Source organism: Myotis nattereri, assembly GCF_964212035.1.
Source record: "Myotis nattereri genome assembly, chromosome: X".
Lineage (NCBI taxonomy): Eukaryota > Metazoa > Chordata > Mammalia > Chiroptera > Vespertilionidae > Myotis > Myotis nattereri.
The window spans coordinates 31,478,991-31,506,147 of NC_138078.1; the positions used below are offsets into that span (position 1 = coordinate 31,478,991).

Here is a 27,157-nt window from a genome sequence, read left to right on the forward strand (position 1 = left end):
ATGGACACAGACAATGGGATGGTGAAGGATTTGGGGGTAAGGTGCTGGGAGAGGTCACTAGGGTAAAAAAAGGGACATGTATAATACTTTCAGCAATAAAAAGAAAAGTAAAATGCCAGCTCTAACCGGTTTGGCTCAGTGGACTGAGCATTGGCCTGTAGATTGAAGGGTCCCATGTTTGATTCTGGTCAAGGGCACATGCCCAGGTTATGGGCTCAATCCCTAGTAGGGGGTGTGCAGGAGGCACATGATCAATAATTCTCATCATTGAAGTTTTCATCTCACTCCATCTCCTTTCCTCTCTGAAATGAATAAAAATATTTTTTTTAAAAAAAGTCAAAGCTGTCTTTGGAAATTCAGGTCCCTGTGACCCCAGAACTGATCTTTCACAACATTGCCTTAGTGCACAATACCCACAGGGCACTTGGAGTCTGCCTTTCTTCCCATGAGGACAAATGAAAACTCAGTTCTCATACTGAGACTAAGGATGTGAGATGGGGAGTGAGTGTGGAGGTTAAACGGAGGCCAGCTTGCAGTGTGGGGTGGCTAATGACCAGCTAATGATGCAATGACCGGCTAATAGTTTGAATTTAGAGTGGGTTTCATTGGTCTCTACACCTACCCTCCCCCAAATACACACACTCACAACCAAAACCTGATTGGACTTTCTCATGAGGAATTGGTCAAGAGGCTCAAGTGTTTGTGAGAAACTGGTTGATTTCTAAGAAATTCTTACTGCAAATAGCTGCAGGGTGGGGTGAACAAGAAGAAAAGAGAAGAAAGGGGCTTAAAAAAGGAAACAGTAAGAGGGGGAAGACTATAAAAGAAGAGCCCAGCTGCACAGAGATCTCAGCTACTCCACAGGCCACCTCTTCAGTGTCCCCCGCAGCCCAGGATGAAATTGATTCTGCAGGGAAGAGGCTGTTATTGCTAAAAATGAGCTACAACGTGGCCACGGGGGAGAGCTACAAGGCCACTGCCTTCCAGAGAACCTTGCACCTGGGTTAGTGGTCCGGGTGCCATGGAAGCTGAAATGGATTTTGTGGACCCCTGAAATGAACAGAAGAACAGTGCAAAAGGCAGTGACTATGACAAGCTCATTGTCTGTTTGGAAGCAGTAACATTGACCAAGAGCTGATAAACAGAATAGAGAGAGTCACGGGCCAGAGACTGCACCGTTTCCTGCACAGATGCACCTTCTTCTCAAACAGAGACATGAACCAAGTCCTCGATGCCTATGAAAACAAGAAGCTGTTTCGCTGGTAAATGGGCAGGGGCCCCTCTTCCGAAGCCATGCATGTAGGCCACCACATCCCGTTCATTTTCACAAAGTGGCTGCAGGACATGTTGAATGTGCTCTTGCTCATCCAGATGGCAGATGAGTAGAAGTACCTGTGGAAGTCCTGACCCTGGACCAGGCCTATGGCTACTCCATGGAAAATGCCAAGGACATCATCACCTGTGGCTTTGACATCAACAAGCCCATCTTCTCTGACCTCAACTACATGGGGGTGAGCACAGACTTCTACAAGAATATGGTGAAGATCAGAAGCACGTGACCTTCATCCAAGTGAAAGGCATTTTTGGCTTTGCAGACAGTGATTGCAAGGCGAAGATCAGCTTTCCTGCCATCCAGGCTGCTCCCTCCTTCAGTAACTCATTCCCACAGAACTTCGGGAGAGAGATGGACGTCCAGGGCCTCAGCCCCCGTGCCATCAACCAGGATCCTTACTTCAGGATGACAAGAGATGTCACACCCAGGATCTTCTATCCTAAACCACCCTGCTGCACTTGACCTTCTTCCCCTCCCTGCAGGGGACTCTGACCCAAAGGAGTGCCAGTGACCCCAACTGGCCCACTTCCTCACAGACACAGCCAAGCAGATCAAGACCAAGGTCAACAAGTATGTGTTTTATGGAGGGAGACACATCATGGAGGAGCACAGGCAGTTTGGGGGAAATGGCCACCTGGACGTGTCCTTCATGTACATGACCTTCTTCCTCCAGGATGAGGACAAGCTGGAGCAGATCAGGAAGGACTACAGCAGTCGAGCCATGCTCACCTGGTAGCTCAAGAAGGAGCTCATGCAGGTCCTGCAGCCCCTCCTTGCGGACCACCAGGCCAGGTGCAAGGCGGCCAGGGAGGAGATATTCAAAGAATTCTTGACACACACCCCCACCCCTGCCCAGAGCTGTCCTATGACTTTCAATAATGCCCATTTTATATCTGCACAGAAGGAACCATAATTTATCCAGAGGCTCTGTCACGTGGCTTCCGGTTCCTGGTGTCTGTAACTCTGTGTGTCTGTCAGTACTGTTTCTCCCTGTGTCATCCTTTCCAAAGACACCCTGTGAGCTGCCTGCTCTGCCCCTAGGAGGACTTCCATTGGACAACATCCCACTCTACATAGACCCTTAAAGCCTGATGGTTATACAGCCTTTGGTCTAGGTGTTCATTTCAGGAAGTTTAATGGGCACAGGCCTATTTCATCCCATCCCCCCAAAATCAAACAGAAATGCTAGCTGTGCTTTTGACCGAGAGATCTCCCAGCTTGAAAGCTGCTTTTCACACTGAGTATTAGCCCCAGGTGGCCCCTTTTATTAAGTTGAGTCTGTGGGAGAAACTTTCCAGCTCACTTCCTGAAATCCATACCTCATGTGTTCTCCTGGAACCTCTGCCCTTCCCTGAGCCTCCCCACGCTGCTTCCAGGGACTGGCCCTAAGCAGACACTGTGCCCCCACCCTGTGGCAGCTGAGGGGAATGTGTGTTCTTTGTGGAAACCTTTGTCCTGACACTTGATTGGCTCGGAGGACTGCAAAGAGCAGTGCCTTGCTGGTGTCCTGGGCTGTAGAGAACAAACAGCAGCCCTAGGCACCAAAGAAAACATTCAGTCTTGTGCCCTGTGTAGTCTGGGAAAGCAGAAGAATATCCCAGGAAATCCCTTCATGGAGGTGAAGGGTCGACTCCTTAGCACAATACCCTAAATAAATTAATTTTGGTCCCATGGGTGGTGGGTGTAGGGATAGAATATATATGTGACATACAATCCATGTTTCCTGGCCAACCTGCCTTTGTGGACATCCCATTGAATTAATTAGCCATTTCAGTGGAAAGAAAGTTAGTCTGTCTTTATCATGTTCAGGCTGCTTTACCTCACATTTAACACCCACATTTTTGGAGTCATGGGAAATCTCTGTATGACAAGTGATCACATGGAGAGATATTACAAGAAACAGGGACTATCATAAATATGATGATATGCCTCAGGGATTTTTGACCCTAAGAATATTAAAAGTCATAGGCAGATTTGAAAAGTGTTCAGAAAGGTCTAACTAAATAGTTAATTTTATAAAAATATTTTACTTTATTCTATTCCATAGATGAGCATGTATTATCTTCTGTTCAGCTAAAGAGTGGAATAATTGATTTAATATATGTATGAATATATTTTCCTTCTAGATCAGGGGGACAGTAAATTTTACTGTAAAAAATCAGATAGCAAATATTTTAGGCTTGCAGGCCATATGATCTCTGTGATAATTCCTAAATTCTCATGTCGTAGTGCAAAGGTAGCCATGGACAATTAAAAAAAAATGCATAAAATTACTTCGGCTACGGGTTACAAGTTGTGCTTAACAAAATAATTGTCGTAATGCATTATAAATTGAGTATTATCGGAGCGATAGTTCTTTCATTATGCACGATTATCTTGGAATTCATCCCAAGTTGTAGCTGGCATAATTTTTAATATACTTTTACTGATTTTCAGAGAGGGAGAGGAAGAGAGAGAAACATCAATGATGACACAGAAACATTAATCGGCTGCTTCCAGCATGTACCCCCCGCCCCAACACACACACTGGGGATCGAGCCAGCAACACGGGCATGTGCCCTGAGCAGGAATCAAACTATGACCTCCTGATACATAGGTCTACACTCAACCACTGAGCCACATAGGCTGGGCAACAAGATCCTTTTTAAGTAATTCATTTATTTATGGTCATTTTTAATGAATAATTGAAATGAAAATATAATACTCCTAACACAATCAAAACCAAGAGGAGTATATATAAATATTAACTTCATAGTTGGTAAAATACATAACACATTGAAGCAGAAGCTAATTCAGAAAGTTTTATTAGAAATAGGTGTTAAAAATCTACAGATATTGTGGAATCAAATTGTCCATACACAGTGAGGCACTCATGGTGAATTCTGACTTATGTTAAAATGAGAGAGACACACTAGCCAAGTGAGCAGTAAATAGAAAATTTTCTAATCCTCTTCGTCCCCTGAATCCTCCTCTTTGGGTTTGGAGAGGAGTTTCATTACTCGGTGTATAGGAGTCTTCACAGACTCATAGTTCCATCCCTTCCTCATAAACATCTTCTCAATCACACCTGGCATCCTGTAGCCCTTGCTTACAATGAAATCTTTGAAGGCAATTGGTCCATAAAGTTCATCAATAATGTCTGGTTCAAGATGCCTTCCATCGGTCAAATGTTCCTTGTCAGGGACGACTTTAGGGTCGGGAAAGGGCTGGTCATTGACCAGCTTTTTCCAGGATTTGGGGTCCAGGTACCATGCTCCATACCTTATCTTCTCCCGTTTGGGTTTATAAGGGTCTTGTTGTTTGCGGAGTTTCCTTTCCCAGTTACCTTCCTGCATGGAGAATTTTCTCTGCTGTATGTCATCTAGCTGTTTGCAGGGCCTTATATTCAAAGGTAGCTGGCTTATTTTCTTTATTTTGACTGTATTATGGGTGAGTGGGACCTCTAACTCAACTTGAAACTGTTTCATGAGGTCCTCTTCATCAATGCCTATGTCTCCAAAATTATCATCGATCCATCTGCAGAATTCACGAATTCTTCTTCTTGATTTTTGGAGCCCAGGATCTTTGGGGATATCCGTTGTGCATGCTGCATTTGTCTCTTCCTCAGGAAACAAACTGAATAAATATGACTGGAGACTCTCCTTGGCCGTTTCCACGTAGGCTTGGTCTTCAGGTTCCAGGTTGTCCTCCTCGGGAGGTTCCAGGTTGAGCTTCCAGGCAGATTTGGGGTGGACTGCCTGGGGAGGCTCCAGGTTCACTGCCTGGGGAGGCTCCAGGTTCACTGCCTCGGGAGGATCTAAGTTCACTGCCTGAGGAGGCTCCAGGTTCACTGCCTGGGGAGGCTCCAGGTTGACCTCCTCAGGATGTTCTTCACACAGGTGTGTGGGGGTCTTCTTTCTTTCCTTGGTGCCCTCACAATACGCCCACGTGTCCTCCAGCTCCCTGTCAGGATCTAGCACTTTCAGGACCTTGAGCAGGAGGTCTGGAGGGAGAGCTTCCTCCAGATTCGGGCAGTTAACCAAGGAATGCTGGGTCAGGCTGGCTTCAATGTTCTCTACAAAGGCCTTCCGTGCTCGCTGGGCTGGCGAGAGCTTGGAACACAGGTCCGCTCCCGTGGGCGGCTGCCTGTGAATCTTTTTGGGCGGAGGGCGGGGAATTCTATGAGCAATCATGGGGAGAAAGCCTTCCCGAGGGCCACGAGTGATCACATCTTCAGCAGATGGACAGCCCGTTCTGAAGTCGTCCAGTCCCTCCTTCACAAATACCCACCGCCGGCTGTCCATGGAGGTGGGGCACTTCCCAAGCTTGTTGTTCTGCCTGGAGAGATAGCGGGAAGGCAACCTGTCCCTGTCCTTGAACCAGGGCTTACATTCCATGCCCAGGGGCACGGGCTCCAGCGGTCCTGGCCCTAGCAGCCACTTCTTGCTGGGCTCCGGCTTCTTGTCCAGCTTCGGCCCTGACTGCCACGGCTTGATCAGCCCTGACTCTATGAGCGCCTTCTTCCTCAGGTCCGACTTTAACAGCCACCCCTTGTGGGGCTCAGGTAAGGGCCACTTCTGGCACGCCATGGCGCCCTTGGCTCAGGGCGCCCAGTGGCTTCAGGGGTTTGTTGTCCCAGCGGCCCCGTTGCTAGGAGACCATTGCCTGGTGCTGACTCATGCTTATTCTTTCCCGAGGTGGGTCAGCACGTGCCCCTGCACAGCCTGCATTGTCCAGGGATGGCCGGCAAGGTTGCATTCTTGCTTGTGGTACAGAACTGTTCCCGTGTATGGGCACTCCTCCACAGGTCAGCTCCCCATTCATCTTTTGATGGACTTTTGGACTGATTCCAGTTTGAAGCTGTTTGGAAATCAAGGGGTCACGAATATTTCACGTGTTCACATCTTCATACAAGTACTTTCATTTCTCCTGGATAAATTATAGGTAACAATTGAAAGGCGGGAGCTTCTGAGAACCATGTTTTTTCTATGTACTCACAGCCGTCAGGTTTTGATATCTGCCCAAATATGGGTGAAGTGAGTGAGGCATTGGGTATACAACTTAAGATGGCACCCCAAATCCCCCTCAGAAATCAAGATCAATTATCTTTTAAGGTAACATTTCAACATAATCAGAAAAACAGTGCCATAGTAAAGCCTGAGGACAAAGGATAGGTCAGTGCCCTACTACGGATCCTGTCTTTATTTAAAACCCATGTGTTGTTCACCATCCATTTTCTTTTTACAAATAATATTTGCCCTTTTTAGATACTGTTGTGTTTCTTGGAAACAGCTTGATTCTTTGGGATCCTTTTTAAGATTTGATTTAAATAACCAGAGCAGTTCCCTGTGATAGTACATGGCTAAATACTGTTAGACCATGTGGTATGGTTAATTAACTGTTCCTCACTACTGAAGCAAGACCCTTCCATGTAAATTATTCAATGCCTGTGCATCTAGAGATCTTCTAGTCTGGCTGACAGTAAAGGTCACTATTGCAGGCCCTGTGTGAGTATCAGTTATCAAGAATCCTTTCCAGTGGTTTCTTTCCTGGCTTCTAATAATGTATTCACACACGAGCTGATCAGTAATCCCCTGAATCATTCTTGTGGGGTGCAAGATTCTAGAGTTCCGTCTCTTTCTCTCATTTTGCTCTCTGGTTGTCTGCCTTGAGATCTCTACCCACCTTGTTCTCTGTGGTGTCTTAGCTCCATCTCCTTTACATAGCGTGACCTCTCTGAGCTGTGGCCTAGAAACAGAAGGAATGTGGAGCCATCATAGGAGTCACCTCATTTATTTCCTATCTGTGAGGCATCTGTCCCTGCTTCCTGATGTCCAGTGTCTTTCATAATTTTATCTTATTTTCTTTCATTATTTTTTCACGTGCTCCAGGGCATAAATCTGATACCTGTTACTCTACTTTGGCCAGAAGAGAAAATATGATCAACTTTTTTTGTTTCGTCTCCATCAATTTGTGAGTCTGCCTTTGCAAAGGTCTACCACGGCTTCCGGGCTATCATGGGGAGAAAGCCCGCCCGAGGGCCATGAGTGTTCACATCTTCAGGAGATGGACAGCCCTTTGTGAAGTCGGGCTGTCCATCTCCTGGTACCGTAAATTCTTGCTATTCTCCATGATTAGAAATTGTAGATCACACCCACATTATTGAAACAAATGCCTCTTTTAAAATCCATACCAACCTATTTTACTTTTTTCCCTAATTCTCAGGATAACCATCTACTTCAACTTCCAAAAAATAAATAATAAACTCCTTAGCACATAACATTAGGTGTTTTACAATTTCAATGCAGCATGGATTTTTCTTGGTCATAGCCAATGATACACTAATACACAAATTACAGATTAGATGTAATTCTTCAACCATGGCAGCAACTTGAATCTTGTCCTCAAATACATTTTTGATTCATTTAGTTATTCAGCACACATTGGTTCAGTTCTCCTTTTGTATGAGGCAGTGTGTCCAATATTCAAACTCTTGCAATTAAAGATACAAACACTATATTTTCCCTATAATCAATTTCCCATCAATTTTTGCCATCTGATTATTTTAAAGATTTTCTTCAGACATCACCTTTGAAGTACATTCTTTCTGAGTAAGTGTTAAGTGAAGCAGGCTGAAATTGCAAATCAATGAAATAGAATTAAATATATTAATACAGCTAAGATGACTTAAGATGGTTGGTATAAATTAAAATATGAAGCTAAGGAATAGAAAATCAGTGACCACAATTCAGTGGGAACTCAATCTATTCTAGAAATCATTGCTTGTAAATTAGTATTATTATTAATATCATTATTAATATTAATATTATTGTTTCCTGGAGTATGAAGCACAGGGAGAATATCTCCGTTTAAGGAAACGAACGAAGTGACATTTTCATAGGAAAAATGACAAGTAGCCTGAAGGTAATGCCCAGTATATTCAAAGCCCTTTAAAAGTTCACTATTGTCCCTATTTGTCATATGACATATACTTTTTCCAAAGAGGAATGATAGATGTGCAACAGAAATTACATTTATCCCTTATTGAAATTATCAAGTGAATCCTAGCTGTTTTGGACCATTGGGTAGAAGTGATGGCGAACCTATGACACGCATGTCAGAGGTGACACGCGAACTCATTTTTTTGGTTGATTTTTGTTGTTGTTGTTAAATGGCAGTTAATTATATAAAATAAATATCAAAAATATAAATCTTTGTTTTAGTATGGTTGCAAATGTAAAAAAAATTCTATATGTTACACCGCACCAGAGTTAAGTTAGAGTTTTTCAAAATGCTGACACGCCAAGCTCAGAAGATTCGCCAAGAGCCTCACCCTGGGGACTGAAGTGTCCCAGGTAACATTTTGTTGAAGGTCATGTGCCCAGGTGGTGGGGGCAAGAAGGCTCAATCCCCGGTAGGGGCCTACAAGAGGCAACTGATCAATGATTCTCTCTCATCACTAATGTTTCTATCCCTCTTTCCCTCTCCCTATCTCTCTAAAAACTTGTGCACTTGGGGGTGAGGGTGAGGGGTGGGGCTAGACCCCTCAACCTGACCTGCACCCTCTGTCATGTTCCGGGACCCCGGCCACTCCTGGCCTAGGCACAGGCCTACAGGCTTGGGCGGCCTGGCTCCCGAGGCCCCATTTTGTCAAGAGAACAAAGTCAGCGTATGTTACAGCCCTCACAGAACCTAGTACACTGCATCTGTGCATACAACTGCCTCGTTCATGTGTCTGCTTCGTCCTACTGGATTACTAACATCTTGAGGACATAGCTCTGTCTTATCCTGCTTCATCTTCAGTGCCTGGCCTGCTGCTATGGACCTGAGAGGGTTTGTTGAGTGCGTGAATAATGAATGAGTGAATGAGTGAATGAATGAGCAAGTAAGTGAATGAACAAGCAGCTAAGGGGCGGGAACTTCTGCCGCATTGCCATGGCAACATGGCAGAAGTTCCAGCCTCACACAGGGCTCCCTGAAGCCCACCCTGGAAAGTTCCCCCCTGTTCCCAGTGGCCTGGGACCCCTCTCCTGGCTGCATACTGAATTACTAACATCTTGAGGACATAGCTCTGTCTTATACTACTTCAACTTCTGTGCCTGGCCTGGTGCCATGGACCTGAGAGGGTTTGGTGAGTGAGTGAATGAGTGAGTGAATGGGTGAATGAATGAGCAAGTAAGTGAATGAGAAAGCAGCTACCTGTTGGGATAGTTGCACTCTGCTTTGGGCTGCCTGACGCAAACCCCGGGAAGTTCCCACCCTGCTCCCAGCGGCCCCACTCCCCTCTGCCAGCTGCATAGTTTGCGTACGAAAAAGGCAGCCCAGGTGTGCGTTATGGCAGATACATGCATTAACACCTGGCAGCCTCCGATCCCCATGGGAGGGCCGTTTGTGGGCGTGGCCATAGGCAGAGCAGTGCATGAGCAACTGTCAGCCAGGATCCCTGTGGGAGGGCCATTTGTGGGCGTGGCTGCTGGCTGATTGCTGTGGTCCTGCTGCCAGCCCTGGGTCTGTTCTCATAAGGGCCACCTGCTGCCCTGGTCGCAAATAGCAGGCCTGGATGGCAGCAAGGCAGGCAGGATGGCTCTGCCCCTCCCTGCCTGCCATATGCAAATTAGCCACCATCTTTGTTGGCAGTTAACCGCCATCTTGGTTGGCAGTTAATTTGCATATCTCCTTGATTAGCCATGTCGGAGGTATGGTTAATTACCATTTTTGTCTACTATTAGATAGGAGATATATATATACATATATATATAAAATTAGCCAATGAAACATAATGAATGAGCATCAGGAGTTCCAAATAATGTTTCTAGAACTCTCTTCACTCTTAAATACAAGAGGTTACATTACTGTATGAACATCAGCATCTTCCAAGTATTCATCCTACTCTGGCTATGGCAGTTAACATTAGGAAATATGGCTATTGCAAAAGAGCCTGCTGTAGTTGTTTACCATCTCCCAAAGCAAATATTTCTGAAGAGTGATTATTGATGTAGAGTACTTATCTTTCTAAATTGTCCCCTTTTTTTGCTTCTTAAATAGACAGCGTGTGAAGATTGTGTCTTACAGGTAGTTGTTACCATGACTTTGATCACTTATAATAAGCACATTTAAGATAATTCTGATACCTTGTAATGTGGCAACATTTTTCAACATCAGAATATTCCACTGACTTCCCCTTTTAGTTTTCATTTTTTTAAAAATCAAAATGACATTGTTTCTGGATCTATTTTTTCATGGTTTTATTTTGTTCATTAGATTCCACATATGAGTGAGATCATGTGATACTTACCTTTCTCTGACTGGCTTATTTCATTTAGCATAATACTCTCCAGGTCAATCCATGCTGTTGCAAATATTTCTATCTTGCAAGTGCTTGATCTGTCCTCTAATTGTTTTCTTCTATAGTAGATATTTCATTTTAATTTTATAAATCTATTTTCTTCCCTTAAAATTCTGAGAATTGGAATTTGAATTTTTAGTAAAATTATCTTTTATTTCAATATTTTATCTGAGTTTCCCCCACAATGACATAGTTTTGTGTGTTTATTGTGATCCTCTATTTTATCCTCCTCATGCATCTGGCAAACCTTTTCCATTTATATGTATGAATAAAGGACTTACTTGATTCACCTCGGTAAGTAGCATGGATCTGATCTAGAATTGTGATGTCCATTTCACTACTAGGGTTTTGTTCAAAATGGGAGAGTGGAGTGTGTTAGTTATTCAGTTTCTTTCTCATTTGGGGATACATGGCATAGAGCTTATAGGTAGAACAGGAACACTTTCTGATGCCAAAATAAACACAATATTTCTCACATTAGAACAGTAGTTTGTTTTTTTTTTGCTTGCAGGAAAATGTGTCCTATTGTTTCCCTTCTCTGCAGGTCTGTAATTGTCTTAAATTCATTCACTGTCTTGGAGTGTAGTTAGGGAGATTAAAAGGCTCAGATGCCAAAGATCTTTACTGTCCTATGTAAGGAGGGATGGGGTAGGGTTAGAGCTGAGCAAGTTAAAACAGATCTGCTCTTCACAGAGCAGCTATTTACTCTCACAATTGACCAAGGATCATCTGCAGTGTTGCAATTTCATTTACTCTGTTCTTAGAGTAAGGGGTCTCCATCTTGCTACCCAGATGTTAACAAATGTTAATATCTGCATATTTTAGTAAACCAAAAACTGTAGGTTAAATACAAGAATACTTTCTTTTAATCCATGCCCAATCCCATTCTATTCACCCTTTTACCAGAGGTAAGCACAGCTGTGATTTTAAGGATATATTTTATACATTTAGCATGAACATTCATCCACATTCAAAGGGTCGAAGACCATCCACCTATCTGCACCCTCATATGCATTGTTAATAAGGTGTAGGTTAATTTTGTGTTTTCCCAGGTGCCACGGAATACCTCCTCCTCCACCCAGGTTCACATGAAATAACTTCTCCTCCATGCTGGGTCCCACGGAATACCTCCTACTCCATGCAGGATTCTATGGAATGCCTATTCCCACCTCCATAAGGGTCATATAGAATCCCTCCTTCCTCCATCAAGATCCTATGGAATCCCTCCTCCCTCCATCCAGGGTCCTATGGAATCCCTCCTCCCTCAATCCAGGGAACTATGGAATCCCTCCTCCTTCCCTCCCTACATCAGAATCCTATGGAATACCCATCTCTCTTTTCATCCAGGATCCTGTGGCATCCCTCCTCCCTCCATCAGGGTCTCATGGTATCCGTCCTCCCACCATCCAGGATCCTAAGGAATCCGTCCTCCAACCCTGAAACATGGTCCTAGGATATCCCTCCTCTCGGAAACCAGGGTCCTATGGAATCCCTCCTCCCTCTATCCAGGATCCTATGGAATCGCTCCTCTCTCCCTCCAAAAGGATCCTAGGGATCCTTTCGCCCTCCCTCCATCTGGGTGCTTGGAAATCCCTCCTAACTCCTCCATCGAGGGTCCTCTGGAATCCCTCGACCCTCCATCAGGGTCCTATGGAATCCCTCCTTACTCCTCCAGCAGGATCCTAAGGAATTCCTCCTCTCTCCATCCAGGGTCCTATGGAATCTTTCCTCCCTCCATCAGGGACCTGTGGAATCATTCCTCTCTCCTCCATAAGGATATTATGGAATCCCTCCTCACTCCATCCATCTGGGTCCTATGGAATCCCTCCTCCCTCCATCAGGGTCCCATGGTATTCCTCCTCCCTCCGTCCATGGTCCTATGGAATCCCTCCTCCTTCCCTACATCAAGGTTCTATGGAATCCCTCCTCCCTCCTCCAACAGGGCCATATGGAAACCCATCTTCCTACTCCATCAAGATCCTATGGAATCTCTACACCCTCCTTCCATAAGGATCCTATGGATTCCTTCCTCCCTCCATCAGGATCCTATTGAATCCCTCCTCCCTCCTCCATCAAGATCCTAAGGACTTCCTCCTACTTCCATCAGGGTCCTATGGAATCCCTCCTTCCTCCATCCAGCGTCCTATGGAATTCCTCTTCCTTCCTCAATCACGGTCCTATGGAATCTCCTCTCGCACCTCCATCTGGTTCCAATAGAATCCTCCCTCCTTCCATCAGGGTACTATGGAATTCCTCCTCCCTCCTCCATCAGGCTACTATGGAATTCCTCCTCCCTCGTCCATCAGGGTACTATGGAATTCCTCTTCCCTCGATTAGGGTCCTATGGAATCCCACCTCCCTCCTGTCATCAAGGTCTTATGGAATCCCTCCTCCCTCCATCCAGGGTTGTATGCAATCCCTCCTCCCTCCATTACAGTTCTATGGAATCCATCCTCCTTCCATCAGAGTCCTATGGAATCCCTCCTCCCTCCTCCATCAGGATACTATGGAATCCCTCCTCCCTCTATCCAGGGTCCTATGGAATCCTTCTTCCCTCCATCCAGGATCTTATCGAATCCCTCCTCCCTCCTTCAAACTGGATCATACGGAATACTTTCTCCCTTGCTCCATCTGGGTCCTATGGACTCCCTCTCCCTCCTCCATCCAAGGTCCTATGGAATCCCTCCTTTATCATTCATCAGGATCCTAAGGAATTCCTATTCTCTCTGGCCAGGATCCTATGGAATCCCTCCTCCCTCCATCAGGGTCGTATGGATTCCCTCCTCCCCTCATAAGTGTCTTATGCAATCCCTCTTCCCTCCTACATCAGGGCCCTATGGAATACCCCGTCCCTCCTCCATCAGGATCCTATGGAATCCCTCCTCCTCCCTCCATCAGGATCCTATGGAATTCCTCCTCCTTCCATCAGGGCCCTATGGAATCCCTCCTCCTTCCTCCATCAGGATCCTTTGGAATCCCTCATCCCTCCTCCATGATGGTCCCATGGAATCCCTCCTCCTTACATCGAGCGTCCTATGGGATCCCACCTCTCTAACTCCTATGGAATATCTCCCTCCCGTCATCGGTGCCCTATGGAATCCCTCCTCCCTCCATCAGGGTCGTATGGAATCCCTCCGCCCAACTCCATCCAGGCTTCCTATGAAATTCCTCCTCCCTCCTCCATCCAGGGTTCTCTGGAATTCCTCCCCCTCCATCAGGGTCCTATGGAAATCCTCCTTCCTCCTCCAGCAGGATCCTAAGAAATTTCTCCTCTCTCCATCCAAGGTCCTATGGAATCCCTTCTCCCTCCATCAGGGACCTATGGAATCCCTCCTTCCTCCAATAGGGTCCTATGGAATCCCTCCTTCCTCTAATAGGGTCCTATGGAATCCCTCCTCTCTCCTCCCTCAGGGTCCTATGGAATCCCTCCTCCCTCCATCAGGTTCCTTTGGAACCCCTCCTGCCTCCATCTATGGTCCTATGAAATCCCTCCTTGATGCATCAGGGTTCTATGGAATTCCTCCTCCCTCCTCCATCATGGTCCTATGGAATCCCTTCTCCCACCTCCATCTGAGTCCGATGGAATCCCTCCTCCCTCTATAAGGGCCCGATGGAATCCCTCCTCCCTCCATCAGGGTCCTGTGGAATACCTCCTCCCTCCATTCAGGGTCCTATGGAATCCCCTCTTTCCTCCTCCATCAGGATCCTATGGAATCCCTCCTTCAACCATCAGGGTCCTGTGGAATCCCTTAGCCATCCACCTGGGCCCGATGGAGTCCCTCCTCCCTCCAACAGGGTCCTATGTAATCCCTCCTCCCTCCATCCAGGGTTGTATGCAATCCCTCCTCCCTCCATCACAGTCCTATGGAATCCATCCTCCTTCCATCACAGTCCTATGGAATCCCTCCTCCCTCCTCCATCAGGATACTATGGAATCCCTCCTCCCTCTATCCAGGGTCCTATGAAATCCTTCCTCGTCCATCCAGGATCTTATCGAATCCCTCCTCCCTCCTTCCAACTGGATCATACGGAATACTTTCTCCCTTGCTCCATCTGGGTCCTATGGACTCCCTCTCCCTCCTCCATCCAAGGTCCTATGGAATCCCTCCTCCCTCATTCATCAGGATCCTAAGGAATTCCTATTCTCTCTGGCCAGGATCCTATGGAATCCCTCCTCCCTCCATCAGGGTCGTATGGATTCCCTCCTCCCCCCATAAGTGTCTTATGCAATCCCTCTTCCCTCCTACATCAGGTCCCTATGGAATCCCATGTCCCTCCTCCATCAGGGCCCCATGGAATCTCTCCTACCTCCTTCCATCCGAATCCTATGGAATCCCTCCTCCTCCCTCCATCAGGATCCTACGGAATTCCTCCTCCTTCCATCAGGGACCTATGGAATCCCTCCTCCTTTCTCCATCAGGATCCTTTGGAATCCCTCATCCCTCCTCCATGATGGTCCCATGGAATCCCTCCTCCTTACATCTAGCGTCCTATGGGATCCCACCTCCCTACCTCCTATGGAATATCTCCCTCCCGTCATTGGTGCCCTATGGAATCCCTCCTCCCTCCATCAGTGTCGTATGGAATCCCTCCTCCCAACTCCATCCAGGCTTCCTATGAAATTCCTCCTCCCTCCTCCATCCAGGGTTCTCTGGAATTCCTCCCCCTCCATCAGGGTCCTACGGAAATCCTCCTTCCTCCTCCAGCAGGATCCTAAGGAATTTCTCCTCTCTCCATCCAAGGTCCGATGGAATCCCTCCTCCCTCCATCAGGGACCTATGGAATCCCTCCTCCCTCCGTCAGGGTCCTATGGAATCCCTCCTTCCTCTAATAGGGTCCTATGGAATCCCTCCTCTCTCCTCCCTCAGGGTCCTATGGAATCCCTCCCCCCTCCATCAGGTTCCTTTGGAACCCCTCCTGCCTCCATCTATGGTCCTATGAAATCCCTCCTTGATGCATCAGGGTTCTATGGAATTCCTCCTCCCTCCTCCATCATGGTCCTATGGAATCCCTTCTCCCACCTCCATCTGAGTACGATGGAATCCCTCCTCCCTCTATCAGGGCCCGATGGAATCCCTCCTCCCTCCATCAGGGTCCTGTGGAATACCTCCTCCCTCCATTCAGGGTCCTATGGAATCCCCTCTTTCCTCCTCCATCAGGATCCTATGGAATCCCTCCTTCAACCATCAGGGTCCTGTGGAATCCCTTCGCCATCCACCTGGGCCCGATGGAGTCCCTCCTCCCTCCAACAGGGTCCTATGTAATCCCTCCTCCCTCCATCCAGGGTTGTATGCAATCCCTCCTCCCTCCATCACAGTCCTATGGAATCCATCCTCCTTCCATCAGAGTCCTATGGAATCCCTCCTCCCTCCTCCATCAGGATACTATGGAATCCCTCCTCCCTCTATCCAGGGTCCTATTGAATCCTTCCTCGTCCATCCAGGATCTTATCGAATCCCTCCTCCCTCCTTCCAACTGGATCATACGGAATACTTTCTCCCTTGCTCCATCTGGGTCCTATGGACTCCCTCTCCCTCCTCCATCCAAGGTCCTATGGAATCCCTCCTCCCTCATTCATCAGGATCCTAAGGAATTCCTATTCTCTCTGGCCAGGATCCTATGGAATCCCTCCTCCCTCCATCAGCGTCGTATGGATTCCCTCCTCCCCCCATAAGTGTCTTATGCAATCCCTCTTCCCTCCTACATCAGGGCCCTATGGAATCCCCCGTCCCTCCTCCATCAGGGCCCCATGGAATCCCTCCTACCTCCTTCCATCCGAATCCTATGGAATCCCTCCTCCTCCCTCCATCAGGATCCTATGGAATTCCTCCTCTTTCCATCGGGGCCCTATGGAATCCCTCCTCCTTTCTCCATCAGGATCCTTTGGAATCCCTCATCCCTCCTCCATGATGGTCCCATGGAATCCCTCCTCCTTACATCGAGCGTCCTATGGGATCCCACCTCCCTAACTCCTATGGAATATCTCCCTCCCGTCATCGGTGCCCTATGGAATCCCTCCTCCCTCCATCAGGGTCGTATGGAATCCCTCCTCCCAACTCCATCCAGGCTTCCTATGAAATTCCTCCTCCCTCCTCCATCCAGGGTTCTCTGGAATTCCTCCCCCTCCATCAGGGTCCTACGGAAATCCTCCTTCCTCCTCCAGCAGGATCCTAAGGAATTTCTCCTCTCTCCATCCAAGGTCCGATGGAATCCCTCCTCCCTCCATCAGGGACTTATGGAATCCCTCCTCCCTCCGTCAGGGTCCTATGGAATCCCTCCTTCCTCCAATAGGGTCCTATGGAATCCCTCCTACCTCCAATAGGGTCCTATGGAATCCCTCCTCTCTCCTCCATCAGGGTCCTATGGAATCCCTCCTCCCCCCATCAGGGTCCTGTGGAACCCCTCCTGCCTCCATCTATGGTCCTATGAAATCCCTCCTTCATCCATCAGGGTTCTATGGAATTCCTCCTCCCTCCTCCATCATGGTCCTATGGAATCCCATCTCCCACCTTCATCTGGGTCCGACGGAATCCCTCCTCCCTCTATCAGGGCCCGATGGAATCCCTCCTCCCTCCATCAGGGTCCTGTGGAATACCTCCTCCCTCCATTCAGGGTCCTATGGAATCCCCTCTTTCCTCCTCCATCAGGATCCTATGGAATCCCTCCTTCATCCATTAGGTTCCTGTGGAATCCCTCCGCCATCCATCTGGGCCCGATGGAATCCCTTCTCCCTCCATCAGGGTCCTATGGAATCTCTCTTTCCTCCTCCATCAGGGTCCTATGGAATCCCGCCTCCCTCCATCAGGGTCCTATGGAATCCCTCCTCCTCTATCCAGGGTCCTATGGAATCCTTCCTCCCTCCATCCAGGATCTTATCGAATCCCTCCTCCCTCCTTCCAACTGGATCATACGGAATACTTTCTCCCTTGCTCCATCTGGGTCCTATGGACTCCCTCTCCCTCCTCCATCCAAGGTCCTATGGAATCCCTCCTCCCTCCATCAGGGTCGTATGGAATCCCTCCTCCCAACTCCATCCAGGCTTCCTATAAAATTCCTCCTCCCTCCTCCATCCAGGGTTCTCTGGAATTCCTCCCCCTCCATCAGGGTCCTATGGAAATCCTCCTTCCTCCTCCAGCAGGATCCTAAGGAATTTCTCCTCTCTCCATCCAAGGTCCTATCGAATCCCTCCTCACTCCATCAGGGACTTATGGAATCCCTCCTCCCTCCGTCAGGGTCGTATGGAATCCCTCCTTCCTCCAATAGGGTCCTATGGAATCCCTCCTTCCTCCAATAGGGTCCTATGGAATCCCTCCTCTCTCCTCCATCAGGGTCCTATGGAATCCCTCCTCCCTCCATCAGGGTCCTGTGGAACCCCTCCTGCCTCCATCTATGGTCCTATGAAATCCCTCCTTCATCCATCAGGGTTCTATGGAATTCTTCCTCCCTCCTCCATCATGGTCCTATGGAATCCCTTCTCCCACCTCCATCTGGGTCCGATGGAATCCCTCCTCCCTCTATCAGGGCCCGATGGAATCCCTCCTCCCTCCATCAGGGTCCTGTGGAATACCTCCTCCCTCCATTCAGGGTCCTATGGAATCCCCTCTTTCCTCCTCCATCAGGATCCTATGGAATCCCTCCTTCATCCATCAGGGTCCTGTGGAATCCCTCCGCCATCCATCTGGGCCCGATGGAATTCCTTCTCCCTCCATCAGGGTCCTATGGAATCCCTCTTTCCTCCTCCATCAGGGTCCTATGGAATCCCTCCTCCCTCCATAAGGGTCCTATGGAATCCCTCCTCCCTCCATAAGGGTCCTATGGAATCACTCCTCCCTCCTCCATCCAGGGTCTCGAGCTGCACCTAATTGAGTCCTTGGTGGAGACTCCTGGATACTTGTTTTAAAACTGAAATGTGAGGGATTTCATCACAGGAATCAGAGAAAGACCTTTATTTATTTAAGAACCAATGACTTTATTTGAAGAGACAGTGAACCTTGAACCCAGAACTGAAGTGCCCGTTTTTCATGGACTATATGGCCAATGGCATCCGGGCACGGGGCAGGGAGGCCCCCACGGCTCTCTGGAAGGCAGTCCTGGTCAGTGCTACTCTCCGTCGCTCAGGATGAGCTTGTGGAGCAGGTCCTCCTCCAGGCAGGACTCGGGGGCCTGCATCTGGCGCAGCTGGCTGATGTGGTCGCCCAGCTCCTGGAGTAAGGCCGCCTGTGGGTGCAGGCAGTGGCTCTCCAGGAACTCGCACAGGTGGGCGTCCTCCCGGTGGGTGGCCAGGCGGTGCAGGTGCCGCAGGCCCTGGTCCACTCTCTTCGCCAGGAGCAGGGCCAGCCCCAGGGCCATCAGGCTGCTGTCCCACTCGTGCTGCTGCGGCCAGGGCAAGTCCTCCAGCAGGACTCGGCCCCCGTGCTGGCTCTGCAGCCACAGCCACCGCTCTGCCTGCTCCCTTGTCTTGAGGGCCCACTTCCGGAAGTACTGGGAGCCCTGCTGCCAGGCCCAGTTGTGCCTCTGGAAGTAGCTGGGGATGGAGGTGTACACGGAGGCCGCGTAGAGCTCCAGGCTGATCTGGTGGTTGATGGCGGCCTCGCAGTCTGGATGGTAGCGCTGGCGCTCAGAGGAGGGCGGAGGAGTGGCCATGTCTGCAGGCACAGGAGCGGGTCGGAGGCTGAGGCTGAGTGGAGGAGGCCGGCGGGTCACAGGTGTAGGCGGCTGGGGTCTCCGTAGGTCCTGGGTGAGGGCAGGGCACCGGAGACAGGCGTCTGCAGCGACAAGACACGTGGAAGGCTGCGGGCCGCTGGTGGTGGCGATTGGCTCTGAGGGGACCCGAAGCAGTGACCGTTACTCAGGGGTCTGGGGAGGGGCGGGGGGCCCCTCACCGGGGGTCCTGAGGGGGCCCCGAGGAGGCGGGCAGGGCCGACCTTCTCCGGAATCCATGCCCATCTCATGCTGGGCCCCTGGCCTTCATGGCATTTTAAAGTGTGACCCGTGAGGACAAGTGCGACCGCTGTCAGGACGTCAACTGCACTTGGTTTCTCGGAGCAGCTTGGGTGAATGTGGTCCTGATGTGGTTGTTTCCTTAACCGCCGCCCAGCCCTTTTGGGGAATCCTTATTGCCTCAGCATGAATCCCAAAGCTTCATCAGAATGATGTCAGCGTCTGCACCCACAGTACCCACAGCCTGTCCCCGGTCCTCGGCCTTGTGACACAAGCGACCTGCACTTCCTCCTGTTCACCATCAAGGCCCCCCTCTCTGCCAGCAGAGCCCGGCCTCCACAGCCTCACTGACTCTCCGCCTCCCATCTTCCCTCCTGTGAACTTGCCTTCCCGCCCTTTACTCTGTCTCCTCTCCATCTCTCAGCACAGCCCTGAAACACATTCCGCCCGCACTGTCTGCCCCCAAGGGGGACAGTTCCCATGGTCTCAACGCAGACATCCTAAAGATTCCATCAAAATGCTATTAGAACTGGTAAATGAATTTAGTCAAGTTACAGGATAAAAAATTAGTGTTCAGAAATCCATAGCATGTTTATGTACCAATAATGAAACATCAGAAAAGAAATTAAGAAAACATCCCATTTACAATTGCATCAAAAATACCTACCAGTAAATTTAACCAAAGAGGTAAAAACGTCTGAACTCTGAAAATAATAAGACACTGAAGAACGCAATTGAAGAGGAAGCAAATAAATAAAAGCATATACTGTTTCTTATGGATAGGAACAATTAATGTAAAAAATGTCCATAGTACCAAAAGGATTATATAGATTCAACACCATCAATATCAACATACCAGTGCCATTTACCATCGAACTGGAACAAATAATCCAAAAATTTTGACCCCAAATAGCCACAGCAATCTTGAGAAAGAAGAACAAAGTTGGAGGTATCATGCTACCATTGATAGAACTATTCTACAAGCCCCTAGTAATCAAAACAAAATGGTAATGGCAAAAGATGTATAGCTCAATGAAACGGAATAACCCAGAAACAAACTCACACCTATACGGGCCATTAATCTATGGCAAAGGGGGGAAGAACATTCAATGGGATAAGCACAGTCTAGTCCAGTGATGGCGAACCTTTTGAGCTCGGCATGTCAGCATTTTGAAAAACCCTAACTTAACTCTGGTGCCCTGTCACACATAGAAATTTTTTGATATTTGCAACTATGGTAAAACAAAGATTTATATTTTTGATATTTATTTTATATATTTAAATGCCATTTAACAAAGAAAAATCAACTAAAAAATGAGTTCACGTGTCATAGGTTCACCATCACTCTAGTCAATAAATGGTGCTGGGAAAACTGGACAAATATATGCAAAAAAGATACTAGACCATTTTCTTACACTATATATCAGAATAAACTCAAAACTGATTAAAGAGTTAACTATAAGATGCAAAACCAGAAAACTCCTAGAAGAAAGATAGTCAGTAAACTTTTTGACATTGTTCTTAATTATATATATACTAGAGGCCCGGTGCACGAAATTCCTGCACTGGGGGATGGGGTTCCCTCAGCCAAGCCTGCCCCTCAGTCCAGGAGCCCTCAGTAGATGTCCTACTGATGGCCACAGTCTGGCAGCAGAGGCTCGGTGCAGGGGTCCTCTTTGTGTGTGTGTGTGTGTGTATGTGTGTGTGTGTGTGTGTGTGTGTGTGTGTGTGTGTGTGTGTGTCTGTCTGTCTGCTGTGGGCCTGTTCCCAGCCACACCTGGGAGGTGCCCCTCTCTGTTGATCTCTCAGGCTCCTGGCCTCCACTGCATGTTGTACTCTCCCTTGAGCTGTGGCCAGGGTGAGGCGCCCTTTCCTGCTGTGGGATTGCCAGAGCAACCTAGGGACAGGTGCACACAGGGCATGGCTGCAGGCCGCCCTTTCCTGCTCTGGGATCACCACAGTGATCCCAAGCGCAGGCGCACAGGGAGGCTGGCAGCAGGCCCCCCTTTCCTGCTCCTTGATCGCTGCTGCAATCCCAGGGGCAGGCGCACAGGGGGGCTGGCTAGAGGCCGCTCTTTCCTGCTCAGGAATCGCAGTGGTGACCCAGGTGCTGGCGCACACATGGGTGGCTGCAGGCCACCTGTTGTAACGTACCCCGCGAATCACAGAAGGGCACCTCAAGAAGTCGAATTAAAGAGTCACATTTATTGCAATCCTGGACTATGAGGGGCCATTCCCAAATCTCATAGCCCTAAGATGGTGGCAAAACCAGACTTATATAGGCAAAATCACAAAGGTATTGATTACATCCCAGGGTTTGGAATGTGGCACCTGGCTCCCAAAAAAGCAGATTACAGAAGCAGAATTAAGCATGTTAATTACAGTGTCGGGTCTCGGGGTCACTGAATTGACAGGTAAACATTGTCTAGAACCCTTGGGTCTCCTGACCACTAAGTTGTCAGGACAGTTTAGAGTAATTGTGCTGTCCTGGTCTCTGGACCACTGAGTCAGCTGGAACGCACCACCTGTGGCCACTAAAACAATTTAGGGTAATTGTGCTGTCCTGTTTCCCAGGTACAGAAGAATGTGCTCTCTAAGACCAGTATGATAACAATCAATGGAAGAGTCATTCAATCGATAAGGCATTCAATCGAATGGGATGACTTATACAATTTAGAAAATCAAAGTAACCTGTCCATTGTTAAACAAAGCAAATAGGTACCATACTTCACACCCTTTCCTGCTCCATGATCTCTGGGGCAATCCCATGGGCAGGCGCACAGGGGGGGCTGGCTAGAGGCCCCCCTTTCCTGCTCCATGATCGCTGCGGCGATCCCACAGGCAGGTGCACAGGGGGGCTGTCTAGAGACAGCCCTTTCCTGCTCCATGATCCCTGCAGTGACTCAGGGGCAGGTGCACAGGGGGGCTGGCTAGAGGCCGCCCTTTCCTGCTCTGTGATCGCCATGGCGACCCAGGGGCAGGCGCACATGGGGGCTGGCTAGTGACCACTCTTCCCTGCTCCCTGATCACTGCAGTGACCCAGGGGCAGGCGCACAGGGGGACTAGCTGCAGGCCCCCCTTTCCTGCTATGGGATCTCTGGTTCCTCATCCCTGGCAGGGGCGGCCAGGGAAGAGGCAGGCACCGGCCTCTTCGGTGCCCTGCTCTGGCTTCTCTGATCACCGGCAGGGGGGCGGGCAAAGATGGCCGGTTCTCCCATTCAGGGCCAGGGGCCATGCCTCCCGGCTCTTGCCTGCTGCCTGTATTTCCAATCACCGTCCTTTCCCTATGGCCTCCCATCATTGCTCCTCTGTATGCAAATTAACTGCCATCTTTGTGGGCAGTTAATTTGCATATCACCCTGTTTAGCCAATGGGAAGTGTAGCGGATGTACGCTAATTACCATGTTTCTCTTTTATTAGATAGGACTAGAGTCCCAGTGCATGAATTCATGCATGGGTGGGGTCCAGAAGCCTCCCCCAATCAGGCTAATTGGGGCTGGGCCAGCCCAGGGGAGGGAACGTGAGAGGTTGATTGGTCAGCACCACCCCTGATCAGGCCGATTGGCCAGCCACAGTGCATGTCATAGTGACTGGTCATGTTGGTTACTTGGTTTTTTTATCCTACCTAATAATAGACAAACATGGTAATTAACCATACCTCCAACACACTTCCGATTGGCTAATCAGGGTGATATGCAAATTAGCTGCCAACCAAGATGGCGGTCGGGAGCCAGGCAGCTGAAGCGAACAGGAGGCTTGCTTGCTTCAGTGATGGAGGAAGCCAAGGTTCCCGGCCTGCCACTGCTGGCCTCTGAGCTGCACTCTAAGAAGCAATGCTGCAATTATAGAAGCTAAATAAACACCATGCTTTCAACCAGCCGGCCAAGCTGGATTTGCAACAGTGTTCCAATTATAGAAGCCAAACAAACCAGATACCTGAGTTCAGCAGCCGAGGTCTCAGAGCTGGAGCCGAGCCTCAGAGCTAAAGCTGGCTCTCAGCTGCAGTGACAGCCATAGAAGGAAAATAAATCCCAGAATAAAAAAAAAAAGAAAGAAAAAAAGGAGAGGTTGGGAGCTTTAGTCACCAGACAGCCTGAAAACGGCCCTCAGCCACTCACCCAGACTGGCCAGGCACCCCAGGGGGGACACCCACCCTGTAGGTGGTGTGACTAACTGAAAATAGCCACCATCCCCTCATCCAAGCTGGCCAGGCACTCAAGCAGGACCCCCCACCCTGATCCGGGACACCCTTCAGGGCAAAAGAAATGGCTCCCACCCATGCACCAGGCCTCTATAGTATATAGTGAAAGGGTAATATGCCTCCCAGCAACGGGATTAGTGGAGCCGAGAGGCCTTCCAAACCCGGGATCAGCAGAGCCATAAAGCCTCCCGAACTCGAGAACAGCTGAGCCGTGAGGCCTCCCGAACCTGGGATCAGCGGAGCTGTGAGGCCTCCTAGCACCTGGATCAGCTGAGCAGCGAGACCTCACTGCCCTGGTGACAAGCAGAGCCGCAAGGCCTCCCAGGACTTTGATCAGTGGAGCCACGAGGCCTCCTGGCCCCTGAAGCAGTGTGAGAGGGGGCAACGCCCAAACCCCCAGATCGCCCTGCGGCTCTGTGTGTGACAGGGGGCGGGGCCACAACTCCCTATCCTCTCTGCTCTGTTCATGACAGGGGATGGCGCCCTAACCCCCTGATCGGCCCTGCTCTGTGCCTGATAGCGGGAAGCTCCCCAACCCCCTGATCTGCTCTGTTCTGTGTGTGACAGGGGGTGGTGCCGCAACCCCCTTATCGGCCCTGCTCTGTGCATGAGAGGGGGTGAATCCGCAACCTCCCCATTGACCCTGCCTTGATTGTGACAGGGTGTGGCACCTCCACCACCCAATCGGCCATACCCTGATCGTGACTGAGGGTGGCGCCCCAACTCCCCAATCAGCCCTACTCTGAGCCCGACCAGGGGCTGCACCTAGGGATTGGGCCTGCCCTCTGCCAACCGGGAGCGGGCCTAAGCCAGCAGGTCATTATCTCCGAAGGGGTCCCAGACTGTGAGAGGGCACAAGTGGAGCTGAGGGACACGCCCCCCCGCCAGTGCACCAATTTTTGTGCACCAAGCCTCTAGTCTATACTAATAAAAGAGAAACATGGAAATTGGCATCACTCTGCTATGCCCACCAGCCAATCAGGATGAGTATGCAAATTAACCCAACAAAGATGGCGGTTAATTTGCATAAGCCAGTGGGAGAAAGATCAATATCATATGATCTCAGTCATATGTGAAAAATAACTAAGAACATAAAGTGATGAAAAAATAGACCTAGAGTCAAAGAGACATGGAGCACACTGGCAACCCTCATAGGGAAAGAAGGAGAGGGTGGAGGGAGGAAGAATTCAACCACTGAACTCATGTGCGTATATGCATAACCCATGGACACAGACAACGGGATGGTGAAGGATTTGGGGGTAAGGTACTGGGAGAGGTCACTAGGGTAAAAAAAGGGACATGTATAATACTTTCAGCAATAAAAAGAAAAGAAAATGCCAGCTCTAACCGGTTTGGCTCAGTGGACTGAGCATTGGCCTGTAGATTGAAGGGTCCCATGTTTGATTCTGGTCAAGGGCACATGCCCAGGTTATGGGCTCAATCCCTAGTAGGGGGTGTGCAGGAGGCACATGATCAATAATTCTCATCATTGAAGTTTTCATCTCACTCCATCTCCTTTCCTCTCTGAAATGAATAAAAATATTTTTTTTAAAAAAAGTCAAAGCTGTCTTTGGAAATTCAGGTCCCTGTGACCCCAGAACTGATCTTTCACAACATTGCCTTAGTGCACAATACCCACAGGGCACTTGGAGTCTGCCTTTCTTCCCATGAGGACAAATGAAAACTCAGTTCTCATACTGAGACTAAGGATGTTAGATGGGGAGTGAGTGTGGAGGTTAAATGGAGGCCAGCTTGCAGTGTGGGGTGGCTAATCACCAGCTAATGATGCAATGACTGGCTAATAGTTTGAATTTAGAGTGGGTTTCCTTGGTCTCTACACCTAACCTCCCCCAAATACACACACTCACAACCAAAACCTGATTGGACTTTCTCATGAGGAATTGGTCAAGAGGCTCAAGTGTTTGTGAGAAACTGGTTGATTTCTAAGAAATTCTTACTGCAAATAGCTGCAGGGTGGGGTGAACAAGAAGAAAAGAGAAGAAAGGGGCTTAAAAAAGGAAACAGTAAGAGGGGGAAGACTATAAAAGAAGAGCCCAGCTGCACAGAGATCTCAGCTACTCCACAGGCCACCTCTTCAGTGTCCCCCGCAGCCCAGGATGAAATTGATTCTGCAGGGAAGAGGCTGTTATTGCTAAAAATGAGCTACAACGTGGCCACGGGGGAGAGCTACAAGGCCACTGCCTTCCAGAGAGCCTTGCACCTGGGTTAGTGGTCCGGGTGCCATGGAAGCTGAAATGGATTTTGTGGACCCCTGAAATGAACAGAAGAACAGTGCAAAAGGCAGTGACTATGACAAGCTCATTGTCTGTTTGGAAGCAGTAACATTGACCAAGAGCTGATAAACAGAATAGAGAGAGTCACGGGCTAGAGACTGCACTGTTTCCTGCACAGATGCACCTTCTTCTCAAACAGAGACATGAACCAAGCCCTCGATGCCTATGAAAACAAGAAGCTGTTTCGCTGGTAAATGGGCAGGGGCCCCTCTTCCAAAGCCATGCATGTAGGCCACCACATCCCGTTCATTTTCACAAAGTGGCTGCAGGACATGTTGAATGTGCTCTTGCTCATCCGGATGGCAGATGAGTAGAAGTACTTGTGGAAGTTCTGACACTGGACCAGGCCTATGGCTACTCCATGGAAAATGCCAAGGACATCATCACCTGTGGCTTTGACATCAACAAGCCCATCTTCTCTGACCTCGACTACATGGGGGTGAGCACAGACTTCTACAAGAATATGGTGAAGATCAGAAGCACGTGACCTTCAACCAAGTGAAAGGCATTTTTTGGCTTTGCAGACAGTGATTGCAAGGGGAAGATCAGCTTTCCTGCCATCCAGGCTGCTCCCTTCTTCAGTAACTCATTCCCACAGAACTTCGGGAGCGAGATGGACGTCCAGGGCCTCAGCCCCTGTGCCATCAACCAGGATCCTTACTTCAGGATGACAAGAGATGTCACACCCAGGATCTTCTATCCTAAACCACCCTGCTGCACTCGACCTTCTTCCCCTCCCTGCAGGGGACTCTGACCCAAAGGAGTGCCAGTGACCCCAACTGGCCCACTTCCTCACAGACACAGCCAAGCAGATCAAGACCAAGGTCAACAAGTATGTGTTTTATGGAGGGAGACACATCATGGAGGAGCACAGGCAGTTTGGGGGAAATGGCCACCTGGACGTGTCCTTCATGTACATGACCTTCTTCCTCGAGGATGAGGACAAGCTGGAGCAAATCAGGAAGGATTACAGCAGTGGAGCCATGCTCACCAGGGAGCTCAAGAAGGAGCTCATGCAGGTCCTGCAGCCCCTCCTGGCAGAGCACCAGTCCAGGTGCAAGTAG

General features: G+C 49.0%; 1 pseudogene across 1 annotated transcript; it reads left to right on the forward strand.

Annotated features, from left to right (window-relative positions):
- On the forward strand, nt 1-27,157 carry LOC308511644 (annotated as a pseudogene). Its single transcript has 4 exons — nt 1-36; nt 895-2,125; nt 5,716-5,876; nt 25,911-27,157. The product of its transcript is annotated as an uncharacterized misc_RNA (transcript).